This window comes from Lepisosteus oculatus, chromosome 6 (assembly GCF_040954835.1).
Source record: "Lepisosteus oculatus isolate fLepOcu1 chromosome 6, fLepOcu1.hap2, whole genome shotgun sequence".
NCBI classification, from domain to species: domain Eukaryota; kingdom Metazoa; phylum Chordata; class Actinopteri; order Semionotiformes; family Lepisosteidae; genus Lepisosteus; species Lepisosteus oculatus.
In genome coordinates, this window is record NC_090701.1 from 39,302,282 (window position 1) to 39,320,297 (window position 18,016).

General features: G+C 41.3%; 1 long non-coding RNA gene across 2 annotated transcripts; it reads left to right on the forward strand.

The window, feature by feature from the left end:
* LOC138239422 (uncharacterized) lies at positions 1 to 17,250 on the forward strand. 2 transcript variants are annotated; one of them, XR_011189899.1, is made up of 7 exons: positions 1 to 66; positions 1,560 to 1,694; positions 2,177 to 2,241; positions 6,627 to 7,221; positions 7,392 to 7,554; positions 12,868 to 12,918; positions 14,933 to 17,250. It is a non-coding gene; the product is annotated as an uncharacterized lncRNA (long non-coding RNA). The 2 variants fall into 2 exon arrangements; XR_011189900.1 differs by lacking the exon at positions 1,560 to 1,694 and having other exon boundaries at positions 4 to 66.
* The last annotated feature ends 766 nt before the right edge of the window (positions 17,251 to 18,016 follow it).

Sequence of the window (18,016 nt, forward strand, 5' to 3'; positions counted from 1 at the left end):
AGGCAACAGTACAACCGGTCACCTAAATTATGCACGGACAGAATATTTACAATTTCTCGTACAAAGGTAAATTTGTTCGAAGATATGTTTTTGTTTCTCCTGTAAATAGGTGAAAAATAGGAGTGATCACTGTACGCTCGTTAGACCTTGCCTGCAGTCACTTCAAACGTGATCATTGAATACCAAAGAACAAAAAGGCTATTGCCACACAAAACTGTAACAACATATTCCGGTAAATCACAACCATATTCTGCTAACGCTGACAACTAGTGCATTCGTGTTTCGAGATTTTCAAGGCCATTTTTTTTTGCGTGTAACAAGAAATACATGAGTCACAGGTCTGTGAACAGAAATGTAGAAAGCTGTGGAAGACGGAAGGTGAACATTGAAACGATTCTCAATGTGTTTTGAAAGAATAGTTTTGTTGCTTTTTCCGGATTTATGAGTTCGCTAATGTTCTGTGTCATGTCATCAGACTGCGAGATACGAATACGGGCAGGGTTATGTGTGGGGGACCGGATCTTTGTAAATAAATACGTAGGTAATCGATAAACGAGTCATATAGCAGAAGAGAGAGGGAAAGACTTGAAGCGTGGGTTAGCCGAGTGCGGCGCATACCCGAGAAATGAACGCACAGGGACTGTGAATTGTGTTCTTGAAAATAGGTTGTTGTCGTTGAGCTAGTAGTAACTGTGTTCAGATTCCCATTAGAACCCCCAAATCCAATATGTAGTATTAAAACTCTCTATTTTATATGAATATCTGCGTTACTATTTTAAGTGTACCATCGTGTACAACTGTAAACCATTGCAGAGCATTTCTCAGACACTTCACATGCAAAAACCTAACACGAAGATCCGCTCAAATATGCAGGACATTAGTATTTTGGTGAGATCTGTGGGAACTTCTTACAGAAAAGCAATGAAAGTACAATAAGAGAGCAGGATTATAGAGGCTTAAATGTTCTGCGAGTGAGGCTGTAGACAGATGAAGGTCAGGAATATTAGAAACTGGAGTGTCAGCACTGTAAAAACAACCGACAAAGAAAAACAGGTGTTATTTAAGTTGTAATGAGCAACTAAATGCTAAAAATGCTATACTTTGTAAGACGGTGTCAGTAAATGTAAAGTGTTTTAATTTGTTTTCACTGGTAAAGTTCGCAGGAGTAATGATGCATGGCCCCGCTTAGTGCAGTTTGTGTTGTTGCGGTTATTTAGTATTCTGTCAATACTGCGTTAAATGGCAAATCGTGTGATGAGTTCATTTATCTTTTTCACATGAAACTACCAGCAGCAAATATAATTTTGAAGCTCTTAGCTATTAACGTATAGTTACAAATGTGCATGTTTTAGGGAAAATCACAAAAGCGCTAATTTAAAGGAAAGGGCAAAAATGAAGAAAACATATATATCCTGTCTTCAGTAATTTTCTGACGTGAGACGTAAGATGAACCAGTCAGCAGTGAATCGAGTGTTGCATCTTACAAGCTGTAATGCAGCCCAGCCTTTAAAAAGATTGACTTACTGTAACGTCACGTTTTGTTTTTGTTTTTACACAAGGATTGTAGAATGGAAAAGACCACGTTGAATGGAAATGAAAGAAGAAACGAGACAGACAGTACTGTACTATTCATGGACAGACAAAAAGAGGAAAAGACTACTAATTAATCAGCAGATATAAAATGAAAAGCAAAAGTAAGCAATACAGCGTAGGGTACAGGGTTCTAGTAAAAGCAGTACTAACAGAAAGTGATTAATAAACTTTACACAACAGAAAACATGACATGAAAAAAAGTTCTAAATATAGGTTCTTATAGCTTGGAATGATATGAAACAGAGAAAATGAATTCTATGAGCACTTTGATGATTTTTCTTAATAACATGGACTTGAGAAAAGAGAACTGAAAGATCAGAACTATCATATCTGCAACCTGTTAGATGGAGCAGGCACTAAATGGTATTTTTCAGTTCTGCTCTGCGATATATCCCTAGTTTTTAAAATACAAAACTTCTCTAGTCAGTGTTCACTTTCTCTCTAAAGAGTTCAGAGAGCCTATGTGCCAGTTTTAAATAGATTGTGGCACAATATTTCCTGGCGTTTTGATGCCTACTAGTCAGTGAAACTCAAACATGGATTAACAAAATTCATTAAAATATTTCTTCTGCCCCTTTGGTAGTTCCACCCATCCATTTCATGCAGTTGGGAGAGCCAAAGTCTATCCCAGCAAGCAACAGGCACAAGGTAAGATACACACTGGACAGCTCACCTGTCCATCACAGGGCACACCTCATCACGGCAGGGCTATTGTTTCCAGAAGCTACAGTAGTTTTTTGAGCTGTGGGAGGAAACCCATGTGAACACAGGTGGAACATAAACTCAATATCAAACTCAATATCAACAGCACCCCAGGTCTGGAATTGACCCCAGGGCCCCAGTACTGCAAGATAGCAATGCTAAACACTGTACCACCATGCCACCCTTAAGGTTTCTCAGTTTCTAAGAAATTAAAACTAAACTCTCACTTTATTGTTGACGTATTCTCTTCCCTAAGCACTAATAACCTAAACAATACCTTAAAGGTACCCCACAATCCCAGATATACCTTATATTTTAGATAAAATGCCCCTTAAAAGGGTCTTCTGTAAACACTGTGCTCCCAGCTCATATAAGAGTAAAGAAAGATGCATTGGCTTTTCATTTTTTCTTCAGGAAAAGAAAACTTAATGAGGCTCCCTTTTGCCAAAGTACTGGAGAGCTTCAGCTGTGTTGCTATGGCAGCAAGGCCTTGTGCAAAGTGCATGTCAATAAAAACAGAAATGAAAAGTAGATTGATTTTTATTAGATTGAGTCAAGTTGAGAGATAACATTTTTTTTGTTTGTTTCATTTTTTGAACACAGCTCTGTTACAACATAGTACCAGCCAGCTAACTGCATGTTCCCAGAAAATGCTGATTGGAAAAAATCTTTCTCTTCCGAATTCTAACATACAGCACGTGGAGGCAAAAGAGGACCAGTAGGTCCTTTACAGAAGGTGTGGCACCTAGCATCTTCCCAGGCTGGAATGGTCAATTTTATTCAGAGAAGGAATAATAACTTTCTTTGAAATTCAAAGCATTTAGGGACTCCAGATTGCTGAGGTTAATAAGTATAAATCAGATCTGTATAGACCTTTTCAAAACCATTTCATGGTTTTCCATAAAGGTGTCCACATCTGATATTGATCAGGCACTGCCTTGCTTAGCTCCGAGATGTGATAAAAATAGATCACAAGATGGCAAAACTGCTGTCAGTTAATTTGATCTTAACCAGCCTTTTGGTTGTCTAAATCATCTTAAGGCGTCTGTGGCACAATATTTCCTGGTTTTTAGAAGCCTACTTGTCAGTGCTAGTCAACTGTGGATTAACAATACCCAATATAATATTTCATTGTCCATACTCACTCCTGTAAATCACTTTATATTACAGATTTAGTAAAAAATATGAAATACAATCATTACTCCATGCCTTTAAAGACAGTAGGGGCTGCCAGTTCATCCTGATACCAGTGCTCATAATGGAAGGCAGTCAATTCTTAATGCTCGCGTTTGATTTAGCTGTATTCTAAACTGGAGAATTTAATTTTAATGGAATGTGTCGATAGCGATGTTAATTGGCAGTTGAGCATACTGTATCTCCTGTAACCAGGTCCTATAGCTGAAGGGAAAGGTTCTGGTATTATGTGTATTGATTTGTATAAATCAAGTATTTTCTAGTCTAGTCCAGAGATTCTATGAGATATACATGCAGTACATGACAATGACAATGTCAAAAGTGGCAGCAATTACATAATATTTAAAAACTGATAATGAAATCTCTGAACCGCAGTCATAACATCTCTTTCAGTCATTGCCAGTTACATTAAGTGACCAGTGAATGAGAATAAATTTGAAAATGTAATCGCTCCGGTAGCTGTTCATTACATATGAAGTCTGAATGTCTCCGCAGTGCATTCTAGCTTGATTACTGCAATTGATTTCCATGGGTTCCATCAGTGAATATTATCATTGACAGTGTTAAACCTTTCTGAAAAGGCAAGGTGATGTCTCACGAGTGCAACTCTCCATTCTGTTTGATTATCTCTCATTTTCTTGCCTTTTAAGGGCCATTGAAGTGCCCATGTATCCCACAGCATGTGTTATAGTTCACTTCTTAAGCCAGCGCTTTCAATTATAAATGGAAGGCTCACGAGCAGTTTTATAAAATTGAACAAATCTGTCAGATTTCTTATTCATTAAGGCATGGTGATTCATAAGGCAAGAACCTGATCTTAGATGGTTGCCGTCTGATCCATCTCTCTTTGAATGACTGCAGTCCATTTTTTTCGCAGACTGTCCCAGGAAATCAATGTATTTCACTGGTCTATACTTGATTATTCATTTTCTCAGGAGAAGATGTCCAAATAATCTGTGTTTTCTTCTCATTTGCTTTTGTAATTAAACTACCACAATCAGTGCAACTGATGGAATTAGGCTATTGTTTTATCTTAAGTAAAGACACACAGGCAACACTCAGCACCAGCTAGGGTTTTACAAAGGGAATAATAGTAGTTTCTTTCACGGATATAGTGCTTTTCATTCCAAAGGACCCCGAGGTGCTTTTTGCTCTGCTGGGGACTCAATTCATCCACCACTGGAGTGCCGCCCCTACCTGGGTGGTACGTGGCAGCTGTTGTGAGTCAGCAACCCTACTACACCACAGATCAGACAGAGCGAAACTGCTTATCATTGAATTAAAGGGGGAAATGTAGAGAGGCCATATTGTTCACATCCAGAGTGAAATTAGACAGGTCACCTCATAACACCCCCAAGTCTTACAAAAAAAGTTTACTGAAGAAGCAGCTCACTGCCATTGGATCTTTAATGACCAACTGGTCAGGACCTCACCTCCTACAGCAAAGATGTTCTGATTGAGAAGGAAGAGTGCCACCTGCTGGTCAGCCAATGATATGAATTATTGGGTATCAGTGCCCTTATTGTGCAGCTCAAGGTTGTACAGGTTGGTTATTGCACAAGCTCATTCCTCGGCATTCCGTGTTTTACGCATTAATGAAGGGAGTAAGTAAGGTTGCAATTCATGGAATGTCGGGCAAAGTTCACTGAAAGAACATCCCTGGGTTCACACACCAGTCATTACCATCAGTATAACCCAATCTGCCAGTTAGGATGACATATTCCCTGTGATGAGGGCGTAGATATTTATCAGCACAAGGTATTTCCTTTAAACCTTTAGTTTACCTTAGTCTTTGAAGACACCATTGCCTCACAGAACACTGTACTGTATATCCAGAAAAAATGAAGTTTACTTAAGTAAAAGAACATATCCAATAATGCTTTAGAAATACTTCATTATTTTCTTTGCTCAGGTATATTATTGTGGTGGCAGTGTGCTTTTAATTCAAATGGGTTTGAATTGATCAAATTAAAACATTCAATAAAACAAAGCTAGAAATAGCCTAAGTACCCAACTATCATGGTATTTTCAAGATACATTATGTTCTGTGCACAGCGTGTGTTGCACTCTGTTCAGAACTGCAGAAATTTTAAAGCCAGTTGTTGTGTACAATCCTAACCATGGTCTAAACCTCACCATATATCACCACTACAACAAGGCCTGGCCAGCCCACCTGGTTAAACAGGGGGTATGGGCTGGAAGCCACATTATTATTCATTTTCTATTAATAATACTATTAATATTCTATTAATATAACTTAATGAATATTTTAAACCTCATAATACTTTGATTAATTTGAATCCTGCACAACTCACATTTTCATTTTTTTCTGTTAACATCCAAAAAGAAGCAAGATCTGCTTCTGCTACAGAGATGTCCCTAATAATTCTATGAAAAATGTGGCGATCTGTGCTACTGAGGTGCCTGTCTGTGCAGGTCATGACCAGCCTGTTGGACTATGGAGTGTCTGCATGTGGGGACCTGTTAAAGGACAGGGGCTTGATCACTGATGTTTAGACTGGGACCAAGTACTAAACGCCTACCCATATTCAGGACAGGGGTTGTTCCTGGTGGAGACTCTTTCTCATACTGATAGAATTGACCAAGTTGATTATCAACTCTGATAATTACCAGTAAAGACCTATAACCACTGATCACCATTTGCAGAGACAGTAGTTTTCCAAATGGCATGAAAACAATCCTCTGTCATATATTAGCACAGCTTTTCCAAAATCAAAAGTACTGTTTTACATATCTTTGTTCTTCTTTTTTGTGTAATGGCATTCATTACACCTTATGACCTCGATTTTTTATTGACCTAATAGTGTTAATCAGCTTCAGTAAATCTCAGGAATACAGATTCTAATTCAAAGGCATACCGTAATTGTGTTAAGCAGATTTCAGCAACACAAACAACAAGGATTTATTCACAGATCTTAAACATAACATATCCACTACATGTGCACACAAATAGTATGGATATTTCTGTAAGAATGAGACGTGATCCATTGCTTTCAGAACATTATTCATTCCACACGAATTCGGGACGTGGTGTTGGAACTCTAATACTGTCCTGCTCCTTGAAAACAAGTCTGTACTTCCCTGGACGCGAATGAATGGGCTTCCTCTCCTTCCAGCCGCTACAGGGGAAGATTCGTGTGCACCTGTGTTTATCGTGGGTTAGGAGCCGGGAAATGAAGAGAGGAATCAGCCGACTGCAGTGACCGAGCTCCAGCAGCCCAGACAAGAGAGGGACTGTTCGCTGGGCCACCACATGCAGATTGAGCACCTGCCTCGGAGACCCCTGGACCGCATGCAAAACAGCAGCCCGCGGGGTATCTCTGTTGTGCGCCCCTCCCCTCTCAGGATACGAGCTACCGGGGCTGGGGGGTGGCACACAGGAACACGAATTGAGTGTGTCTTCATTCAGTACGCAGAAAGAAAGGGGCATTCTACCATCCAGGCTGTGAGAAACATAAGACTCTCTGAGGTTTTCTGCTTTGAGCTTTTCTATTTTAATACTGCACATTAGCTTATTGTGCATTTTTTTCACGTTCACAATAATAAATATACGATTTGCCCACCGCTTTAACATCTCGTATCCTTCATTAGCTGTTTGTTTTGTACCCAACCCGACCTCAGAGACCCTCTGCGGTCACAGGAAGGATGACCTTCAGCTCATGACGAGCCCCAGGCTCAAACCCGTGATCCTTAAGGTCAACCTGCCCTCAGGTGAGCACCTGGAGCAGTTACGTCACACGGGAGGTTCCTCCTCTTGTTTTACAACAACTGTAGCATTTTGTCAAGCTGTTCTGTCGCTGTTTTATAACCTGAAATTCATTTTTTTTTGTTTCATTTGCGTGCTTAGCTATTTTTGACGACGGCTTGTTTGTTTCTTCAAGCTCTCTTTTTCAGGGGGCTGGGTAATGTCACGCTCTCTCGGGAAGACGGCTGTGAGCAGGAAGCAGGTAGCGCATGGCAGCCAATATTCCCCCCTCTGCTCTGTGGAAGAACACAGCAGAGCGGAACAGAAACATGCAGGAAAACCATGTCAATCCCAGCTGCGTGAGTATCTGTAGTTAATGAAAAATTAACCCTGAACCAGGCAGCTGTGTGGGACTGTGGATAGGGTTGACACTGGAAGGATGTGGAATTGGATCCTAGGTGAGACACTGTGTGGAGAAGGATGCTTCTGCTGAGTTGTTCAAGTAAAATACTCAACTGTATAAATGGGTGCAAAAGTGAGCAATCCCTTATTATCTTGGAAACTACTCATTTCCTTTTTTTAATGTTGTAGTACATTTTTGGCATACTTTTTGCATCCAATGCAACATTTTAATTGATTTTTTTCTGGACTGTTCTAATATTTAAAATATATATTTTCAGCTGCATCTGAATATTCTTTATCTTTCATAAAGATCCTTTTCCCCCCATTTCTGCAAGAAATTGTTTAAACAGTATTTGTCTAGATTTGGATTGATTTGTATGAGGGATGAATTTGTTTCAGCCTTTAACACAGTGCTTTTGAAGTATAGCTGTCGACTCTGAACCCACGTGGTTCCGGTTCATCATTTATAAGCCTTGTCTGCTTTCCTGAAATGATGAAACCCAATTTTACACTCAACTTCAGAGATTTAAAGTATCCATCAATAGTTACCATATTATGGTCACTATTCCTCCCTGGTTATGTCACATCTATTTCCTTAATTATATTCCTTTTGTTAGAAAAGTTTAAATCAATAAAAGCATCTTCCCTAGTGTGTACCTTAACTGGGTTAAGGAGCAATTATCGATCATTTCAGTCATATCTACAGTATTTCAGCTTCTGTATTCTTCATCACTATTCATCACAATTTCTATGTTCAAAATTGAAATAGCCCAGAAATATAGAGCCTTGCAAAAGTATTCACTCCCTTCCGGTGATGTCCCATCTTATCGAATCACAAACAATGCATACACATTTTTAAAGGAGATATTTTTAATCAAAACCCCAGTACTTCAACAGAACAAATCCGTGGGTTAACAAAGTTAAATGTCAGCAAGATCCTAAACTAAAATATGGGATTGAATGAGAATTTACCCCCCCTGAGGCAGATGAAAGACCTTTTGGCAGCAAATACAGCTTCAAGTCTTTTGAATATGAACTAAGTCTCTACTAAATTTGTTCACTGGGGTGGTGCAATTTCCTTGCATTCGCTTTGCAGCTTTGCTCAACCTCTGTCAAGCTGGTAGGGGAATCACTGGTGGACAAGGCTTTTAAAGTCTTGCCACAGAACAACAACAGTCATTGCATTTGGACCAGAGGGTTCTAATTGCTGTTGGCTTCTGTCCACAAAACCTTCTGCTACTTGAATGCTTTGTTGCAAACTTCTTTTTGAGATGGGCTGGCCATGCAGGCAAGCTTAGAGGAGACCCGGATGTTGTAGACCTCCGCTCATCATTTTCTCCCGTTTTAGCCATTGAGCTCTATAACTCTTGTCAAGATGCCACTGGCCTCACAGCAACAAGCCTAACCAGTTTCCTCTTTGCCCAGCTGTTCAGTTTGGAGGGACAGCCTGTCTGGGTGGTTCAATACACCTTCCACCCTCATCTTCTTAGTGATTGACTTCAGCATGCTCAAAGAGGTATTTATTTTTTTATTTTTATACCCTTCTCCGAATCACTGCCTTTCTGCAACTTGGCCCCTGCTTCGCTTTGAAAGCTCCCTGATCAGCATGGTCAAATCTTTGCTTTAAATTCACTGTGGGACCTTATGGAGACAGGGGTGTTTATTCCAAAATCATGTGAACCACAATTATTGCACACAGACAGAGGCTGTTCAACTAATTGTGTGACTTGTCAAAGTAATTCTGTGCTCCCGGAGTAATTTAGGGTTGCCATAGCAAAGTGGGTGATGTTTTTTTTCTTTGCAGTTTATGCTGACATTTAACTTCTTTCACCCAAAAAAGTAGTTCAGTTAGAGCAGTTAAGTTTCGGAAAAAAAAAATATTCACTTTAAAAACTGTACTTTTTATCAGCGGATGAATACTTTAGCAAGGCCACATGAAACTGCCCTTGTTACATTCTACATTCCTTCCTGATCTTATCAAATTCTAAGCACCCACTTCCGCAGGTGTCTATAGAGGTGGTCTATAGAGCATTCACCTTTTAGTAGCTCTTGGAAATTTAAACTCACAGAAGCTAAGTAAGGCTGGGATTTTTCAATACTGGAAGGAGAGGCCTCAAAGAAAGTCCCGTTTGCTGTTCTAAGTGGTGCCGTTGCGCCAGTAGTGTAGCTCACCCAGCTCACCTGGGTCAGAATTTCCAAACCAATGTCGCAGTATGGGGCCCGGAGACACTGGTGTAGCAGGGGCTGGTTCTTCAGATGGAATGTTAAAACGGAGGTCCTGTCCGCTTAGTCATTACAGATCCCATGGCTCTTTTTGAAAGAGCAGTGGTGTCCCAGTGCCCTGTCTACATTGCATTCTGGGGTTGAACAATCCGGCCTACCTCAGTTTCCTCTGGGATTCAATTGGCAAGCAAATTCTCACTCCTCTCTTCTCTGCCTGCTCTGCTGTGTCGTAGGACAGCTGGCATATAATGACTGTCATGTCTCGCCCAAGTGGGAGGAGGGCTGTCCTTCAGTAGCAGATGAATTGGGTCTCCTCATATAGAAAGCGCTTTGCAATCCTTTGGGATGAGAGGATTATTTCGCTCTTACTCACAACGGTAATCACTGAATGCTTTCACCGGGGAAAGGTGTTGATTACGGCTTTTGATGAAATGGAAGTTCAAATCGTCAGGTAGCCACTGTGAAAGGCCGCATGCACATCACCCGCAGAGCAGTGAGTTAGTCAGCCTGCTCTGCTGTGTTGACATTCATCCGCTGGCCTCCAGCTTCATCTCAGAGCGCTACAATGACCGCCCTTCCTTCCCACGTGACATTGGGAATTTGGCTCCAGCTGTGTTGTGCCACCTTGTCTTTGTCCCTGTTTCTGCTGTGTTCCAGCAGCGCGTCTCTAATCCACGGTTCCCCTGCCATGGCGGTTTTCTTACTTCTTTCATCCCTAAAGCCTCTACCCTGCGGAGATAGCCATCTCCACTTGTTAACCTGCAACAGTCACCATCTGCCCAGAGCCTTCCTGACACTTGCAGCCCTGAACACCAGATACCTAGACAGCAGTGCAAACTTAACATGGCAGCTCCGTCTCCTCTGCTTCTAAATAATACTGTGACTGTTTCTCTGGGGGTTTGACGTTTTTAAATTAGGACAGCTAGCTGAAGGCCTAAAAAATCTGTAGATAAAAGAGATTTTATCTACGGCTTTTAATTTTATCGTTCCATCAATTTTCACTCCATGTTTTCTGAAGACGGTCACGGGCTTTTGATTTGAGCTTTTAGTTAAGCACTTTATCCAGAAAAAATAGAGAAATGTGTGAATCCTACAGAAATCGTTAGCAGTTTCAAATTCCTTCATTTCTTGATTTCAGAAAACTAGGAATAGATATTTCAGCTGCATGTAGGCTTTTCAGAGTTTGTAAATTAAAATCCTCTGATTTGCCTTTGTTGTTTTCAAGTTTGTAGTTTCTTATTCTGCGAAATAGTGTTGGTGAGATGTTAGAATAAAATCTTAGGCTGAATTTAAATCTAATGACGCATGAAAACAACATAATACCTGTGATTTCAATGTGGTATTTATATCTTGTTCTGTTTTTATGAGCTATGAAACGGTTAATTTAATGTGGTTAAGCCATCTTCTCAGACACTGCCAAACTGTTTCATACCTGACCTGTAAATCATTACACAGATGGAGAAAGGAGATCAACGTGCTCTTATATGGGTTGTGCAGATTCCTGTGCTGTGCAATTGTGATATAGCTTCCCCCCTGGTTCTCAAGCCTCTAAACAACAAATGTAATGTCAAGCTTAACAAGTCGGGCTGGGAAGTGTGACAGAGCCAAGGAGTCACCACTGAGCAGTCAGAGCAGAGAAGAGTTGCTTTTCATCCTGCAGTGAGCAGGTGAAAGAGTGTTGGCACGGCCAGTGGCAGAAATTCATGGGTTTTGTGTGCTCCAGGGGATAGATCTCACCATGCATGTAGGAGCTGTAGAGTAAAAGCAAATAAAAAACACAGTGCTGGCCCTTTAAGAGTGAGGGGACAAAAGAGCACCAAGGCATTTACTGTAGCACAAAATTCAAACACAGTCCACAGGATATGTTAAAGATAAACCGCAACAGAAATACCATCCAAAGCTTTTCAATCTGCTGTGAAGCAAAGCTGCACCACAAGTGGGGAGATGAGTGATGATATGTCTGTTCTCTCGATGGCCAATCGGTCAGTTGGGTAGCTCAACGGGGCAACAGCTTAACCACAAAACGACACTTGCTGGCATAGCAGGAATAACCTTTGTACTGTATATATAACGAACAGGGGCTAATTACATTAACTGATACAAAATGATCTGCATACCAACATGGCCATCTTTTCCCTCCGATCTTTGTCTCGGAGATGTTGGCAGGAATCACTAGACATCCGGGCTGTGCACAAAGAGGCAGGAGAAACATCTGCTCCGTGTGGGGAAGCACTAATCTAATGCACAGCGGAGGAGAGGAGTTGAGAGGGGAAAAAAAGATGAAAGCCTTTTTGTCTTTCCTAGCTCAGAAAGAAAGATACTCTGTGAGCGTGAGAAGCTCTTGCAGTATGTTCTTTTTATTTAGTTGCGTCGCGCACAAGAAAATCTCACACAGGCTTCTGAGGCACTGTTAAAGGCCAACGTTTCATAACAAAGGAAACAAGGATATAAAGAGCTCAGGGGTCACCAGATACTTCCCCCCTTTAGTAACTGTGCCCATTTGGCATACGACTGGGCTTCCATCACAGGTCAAGGTGTCCCAGATGACCCTGGGACAGCAAAAGACTGTGAAAGCTGAGGAACCACAGGATCAAGCGGCGCTCTGGGAATGCAGGGGCGTTTGCTCCTGCAGGCTGGCCATAGAATTTAAATTGAGGGGAGTGCCAAAACAACTGATATACATCTTGCAGGTCGGTGAATTTTCATCGTCACAACCCAGTGAATTTTCTAACTTCTAGAAACAGAAATGATTTTACATCCCCAAAGATTCCCAGTACAGCAGTGTGTACCCCTCCCCCCAAATACACACACTGTTTCTGGCCACACAGATAGTGGCCATCATAAACGCAGTCCAGCGTTCGTGGCACTGCGAGGCTTTGAGAAACTGTGTGTGTGGCTGGGAGATAACTTCTTGGTGAAAATCATAGACACCGTCTCTATCTAGGGGCAGAGCTCTTGACAACTGGTTTCTATATCCGTGTTAAAATAAGAAGTTCCTGAACTGAATACTTTATAATCGTCTTCTTAACTCTCTTGTGTCTGTTAAGGTGATAACCACGGCGCTTCTGCCTGATGGCTCTTTGGGAACGAGGTACAAGGTGAGTTTGTTCCCCGTGACCGAGTGGAGTTGCTCTGGTTTCCTCGCTTACTACGGAGATACAATAGATGATTAAAAACGATTCCGTTAGTTTATAACAATGAGCTTTTTTATATATCCCCCTGCGTCAGATGTTTTTGTGAGTTTATTGGATTCCCTTAAGTATTTGTGAATCTTGGCGTAAATGTTTTAATTCTTTCTGTTTTTCTTTTTTGTTGATGCACCACCATTTTATCACATCATTTCAGTGTTACAAATTTAATTTGAGTGGGTTAAATTGTTTTATATCCTAACCCGGAATGTCTGGACTGAGAATTACCCGGTCTTGGTCTTCATTTTATCACCAGTTCAACGGTTTTGTTGTATAAGCACCTCGTCTGGAAAAACGTTACAGTGAGCGACGCCACATATTAAAAAAAGAAATTAGGATTGGAAGACGAACAAGGAAGACGATTCTGACAATAAGGAACACTGTTCGACACACGCAATATGTTGTTCTTGAACTTTGCTTAATTTGTTTTGTCAGATGGATGTGTGATGATATTGGATCCGCAGCAGATGAATTCAACAAGTTTGACTTATGTCTTTAATTTCCTCAAACGCGAAAAATATTTAAATATTGTACATGTACTTCAGTGTTTATAACGAAGTAAATACTGCTTTGGGAGATCAAAGCAAGTGAGGAAATAAATGGGCTGAAATATTTTCTGTGTTTCATGATACGTTATCGTTATGTTTTCCTTATACGGTATACCCACAAGATTCTTCAATTATCGTCTGACTGCGCCGAGACTTGAAGTCTGCAGTCTTCTGGCGGTCTCCTCGGCTAGGGGCTTAAATTTCTAAGTTGACTGTAAGGATTTCAGATAAACCATCTGTATTTTACAGAAGTTTTCTTTTATAAGGTGATGTAATGTTATAGCTGCATATATGGCATTTAACGGAAAAAAAGAAAACAGATATTGAAAAATTATCTCTGAAATACGGTCAATACACCACATTACATTCATTGTAGAGTAAAAGCTGTTCAAACCGTCGGAAGGTGTGGGAAATGTTCTTCAGCGGGTCTTTCAAACAACACAATGCAGTTTTTGAAGCTGTTATGTTTTAGATGTCTACGATGCTCTATTACCGAATTTTTAAGAACGCCAATAATTTAAAAGAATATTATGCTTTCAGCATGCATGAATGTGTGATACAAAATACTGTAAAGCTAGACCAACGGTAAATGGGTTTATTTCCTAATGTAAAATTAACATTCACGGAATGTCTAAAATATATCATTATAATGTGAACAATGCGTTGTGATTTTTATTTTTTTAAAGGGTAAAACTACAATTGGCGATTTTTGGATAATTAATGTATAAATTAAGCGTTTTGCGCGTAAAGTATATGCCTGGTTTCAGAAAGTTGGTAAGACCGTAATGTGGTATTATAAGGGGTATCGCTAATTAGACAAGTGATGGTAAACGTAGTTTCGTTCTCTAGTGAACTCGTTAGTTTTTTAACCAGAGCTATGTAGGACGAAAAAGGAGCGTGAAGGGGAATGGGCAGGACTCGTGTTTGAAACAATCCTGAGCTCAGTTACAGCTTTCACATTGCTCAAGCTAGGTTCCAATATTTTCATGCATTTCCGCTTTGAACAAAGCTGGTTTCATTTAAATAAATCGTCGCAGAAAATATTATTTTCCTATCCGAATCTTGCCAGCTATTGTACTAACACAGCACGCTCCACACTATCCCCGCCGACCACCCAAGGTCATCCAGGGCGTTACTATATTGATAAATCACACAATGCAACAATGTCTCTTAATCAGCATTAACAAGAATCAACGAGCTGATCCATTTGACTAACTGCGCGGAGACGGGCAAGAGCTCCGAAGACAGGCATCTCTGTGGTAGCCTGCAGTCCCACACTGCTTGAATTTTACTGTCCCTAGTCCCCGTATCTCAAAGCATCTTCTTAGAAAAGATTGACAAAAATACTTATAATTTGTTCCCTGTGTCTGCTTTAGGCACCAGAGCTGAGAATCCTCCAGATTTCCTCTTCTCTCCAGACAGATCGTGAAGGAGAACCACCCCCTGCAGGTCTGAACCAGCTCTGTGGGCCACCTGCCAGCCAGCTGTGAATCCTTTACTGCCAAGGTCCTGCAGTGTCCTACACTGTTCTGTGCTCTGCCCTGGTACCCAGCTGTTTCTGTGTCTTCAAATATTCTGTAGCATGGATAGTGACAGCACAGTATTGTGACCCCAGTAAGTAGGATATGCTTAACTTTGTGAAAACCTAGCAATTTAAGGGTGATAGGACCCTTTCCTCCAGCAACAGGTTATTTGTTTTTCCTTCCAGAACCACCCACCCACCCACAGGCCAGACAAGACATTAGTATCACTAAATGCCCTTTTGATTCTTCTAACACCTACAGCATAAAGCTATTCAAAAGACAGAACGCAAGAGACAAAAGGTATCCCTTAGGGACACACGCACTCACAGAGAAACACATGATCCCCATGGATCCCAGTAACCCAAACACCAATGTCCCAAAGAAAAATGTCCAACGATGCCATTTCTCCAAAAACACAGCTCCAGTCCTTGACCTGGCATGCCTTCTTCTGCCAGAGTGAAGACACTCGGCGTACAAGGATTACTAGGGTTTATGTCAACGCTCAAGTACACCAACAGTGTCTGGGGCACTTTCCAGGTTAAAAACAAAAACAGAAAGGAGAGAGAAAGTAAAACAAACAATGAAACAGAATTAAAGAAACACGGAAACAAAAAATGTGGACAAAGGAGAAAAAGCACTTATAACACGAACTAAAAGCCTGACTAAGCAGGCAAGTCTTTAGTTTGAATTCAAACAATGTAACAAATGTTGGCAAGGAGTGAGTTTCGGAGTTGTGGAGCAAGGCGCTGAAAGCTGACAGCCTGGCTCTTGTACCTCAGAAGGTACTACTGAACGCTGTGTCTCCACAGAGTGTAAAGCCCTCCTCAGTGCACAGGGAGAAATGAGAGATGATAAGTAGTGTGGGGATTGTGATGAAGGCAGTGTAATCATGAATGAATCATGAATGCAAGCAATGCTTCTCAAGTGAGAGTAATCTCTCAGTGGTCTAAGGCATCCTCTTCAGCCCCGGCCTACTTGAGCAACATGCCTCCCCTCCGCCCTGATTTCTCCAACTCCGGTATCAGGTTGGGGAGGAAGACGAAGACAAAGCCTCAGCCTTCCTCTGCTGCTCTCTGTGGAGGCCCGCTCTGGTGTCCGCGTCCTCTCCTGGGTCCCCACACATTCTGCTCTGGCTCTGACTGGGACTTACAGAAGCCCGTTCCTAGCCAGGGCGCGGGACTCGCTATGGGGTGGTGGAAGTGTCCCCATGATGCCCTGGGTGTGGGCAGAGCTAACGGCATGGGGCTCATTAACGAAGTGCCTGTTTTCAGGAAGCCGGATGTTGGGGAGCCCTGTCACTCTGCTGTTAAATTCCTGCCCCCCGCTGCCCCTGGTCTGGTCCGCGCTGGCTCAGTACCGCCGCACACCTCCGTGGGCCGTCCCTTACTTACTGTGGTTACAGAGTGGCGCCAGAGCACGCAGCATGTCCTTCGATGCCCGCTGGTTGGCACCCACCCCACGATCTACTGGAAGGGACTTTGTGCCTTGTACAGGGACTAAAGTGAGAAATCCCTGTTCCCTGAGTTCCTGCACCACAGTTTGAGAGCTGGGAAAGGGAAATGGCCTGGAAAACAGCAAGTGGTAGGGCTTGGAGGGACTCTTTCAGTGCGCAAATCCCGCCCCATCATCCACTTGCACTGATTGATGATGGACAATCACCTGAGGGAGAAAGCTTTTATTTCATGTCAGTTTGATTGTTTGTTAGAATGTTTACTATTGTGAGATGTTTTCTTTGAAATATTTATTTTGATTAAAAAAAAATCTTCTCTGGGAGGACCTTTGATCAACGGGAAGCTTAAAATAGCAAAGAAAGACAAACACATCAACCCTTATGAAGACACTAAGGATTCAATGCAAACATAAAGTTAATGAAGTCCCCTGACACCTGATCCCCCACAGTCACTGTGTTCAGTCTGTGGTACCAGATATCCAAGTACTGGCATGCTTATGTCTAACCTAAGATCTAAACTTTGCATTTGTCCTGTATAATGTGATTTCAAAACTTTGTCGATTTGTAGGCCTGTATTTAGAGATGACATTATCTGATATTCGTCCTGGTATTTTCAATGATGTTTTTGTAGTTGTACAGTAGCACGATGTTAAGTTGGATGTACGATCATCCAGAGTTGTCATAATAAAAAAAAAAGTACTTTGAAATCATTATCATGTGGAGGCCGAATGAATCATTATAGAATAAATGAATCATATACTTTTTTACCATTTTGCTAGTGAGTCATCAAAAAAGCACATCTGGTTCTGCAGTTCATGAAAATATGTGCCGTGTTTGTTTAGCGTAGAGCCTGCACTTGTGCCAGTGTTTCAGTAGCGTTCTAAACGATAATTGTCAGTAGGAACATGTTGGTGTCTGATTTACATAAATTAATACGTTTGCGACCATATGGAGTCTTGCAATCTTTTCCATCAATCACATTAACCTTTACATGTCTTTCTACAGAACAATTGTTCTAAAATGTATCACCAGAGACCAGTGAGGATGGCGTTGGGGATTACTTAAAGTAGTTATCGTGTATCATATTTTTGTAGTCACGTAGGGGAGCATGCATCAAAGATATTTCCATTACGTGATTTTACTTATCCGTAAACAGCACCGGTTAAAAAAAAGAGTCACAACTGCAAAAATCTAGCTTTGCTGTGTTTGCATTTGACAAATATTCTTTTGCACACAGTCCGTCCCAGAAGTGAGTACAAAGTTTGAAGAAATCAGAACTGAAACACCATGATACACAGCAACGGACAAGTGCAGGAGAGATGAGGCAGTGAGGCTGAGATTTAAATTTGTGTGGCACTTTTCTGTATCTCACAGTATAAGCACCATCGCAGTCTCATCTGCCCCAGTGTGGGGTTTGAAGACTTTGCCCGCGTCGAACGATCGATTATGTATTCAAATTGTAAAACGCTCAATTGCTCATAAAATGA